Source organism: Arachis stenosperma, chromosome 9 (assembly GCF_014773155.1).
Source record: "Arachis stenosperma cultivar V10309 chromosome 9, arast.V10309.gnm1.PFL2, whole genome shotgun sequence".
Lineage (NCBI taxonomy): Eukaryota > Viridiplantae > Streptophyta > Magnoliopsida > Fabales > Fabaceae > Arachis > Arachis stenosperma.
This window is the reverse complement of record NC_080385.1, coordinates 43,349,183-43,349,953: the sequence shown is the minus strand read 5'-3', so window position 1 is coordinate 43,349,953 and position 771 is coordinate 43,349,183. Positions and strand designations below refer to the sequence as shown.

The following is a 771-nucleotide window of genomic DNA, read 5'->3' as shown; positions in this document are numbered from 1 at the left end:
GAGGCTTCTATTGATCCTTCCATGAGAAATTTGGATGATTTTTCCATAAAGGATTATAGGTATTTCCATAGGATTCTCCCATGTAATTCACCTCTTCCATTGCAGGATTCTCAAGGTCACAAGCTTCTCCTTCAGAGGAGGCTTCTTTAGCACTACCGAATGCAGCTTGCAATCTAGTCAGATTCTAAGAAATCATATTGACTTGCTGAGTCAATATTTTGTTCTGAGCCAATATAACATTCAGAGTATCAATCTCAAGAACTCCTTTCTTCCGAGTCATCCCATTATTCACAGGATTTCTTTCAGAAGTGTACATGAACATGTTATTTGCAACCATCTCAATGAGTTCCTAGGCTTCTGCAGGGGTTTTCAGATGAAGAGATCCACCAGTAGAATGGTCTAATGACATTTTAGATAATTCAGACAGACCATCATAGAATATACATATGATGCTCCATTCTAGAAGCATGTCAGAAGGACACCTTTTAGTTAATTGCTTGTATCTTTCCCAAGCTTCATAGAGGGATTCACCTTCCTTCTATTTGAAGGTTTGGACTTCCACTCTAAGCTTGCTCATCTTTTGAGGTGGAAAGAATTTGGTCAAGAAAGCATTGACCAATTTGTCCCAAGAGTTCAGGCTTTCTTTAGGTTGTGAGTCCAACCATATCATAGCTCTGTCTCTTACAGGAAATGGGAAAAGCATGAGTCTGTAGACCTCGGGATCAACCCTATTGGTCTTGATAGTATCACAGATCTACAAGAATTCAGCTA

The 771-nt window shown here is 39.3% G+C and overlaps 1 non-coding gene across 1 annotated transcript; it reads left to right on the top strand.

Moving 5' to 3' along the window:
- The first annotated feature begins 463 nt into the window (after window positions 1–463).
- LOC130952631 (small nucleolar RNA R71) lies at window positions 464–571 on the top strand. Its single transcript, XR_009074809.1, has one exon. It is a non-coding gene; the product is annotated as a small nucleolar RNA R71 (small nucleolar RNA).
- The last annotated feature ends 200 nt before the right edge of the window (window positions 572–771 follow it).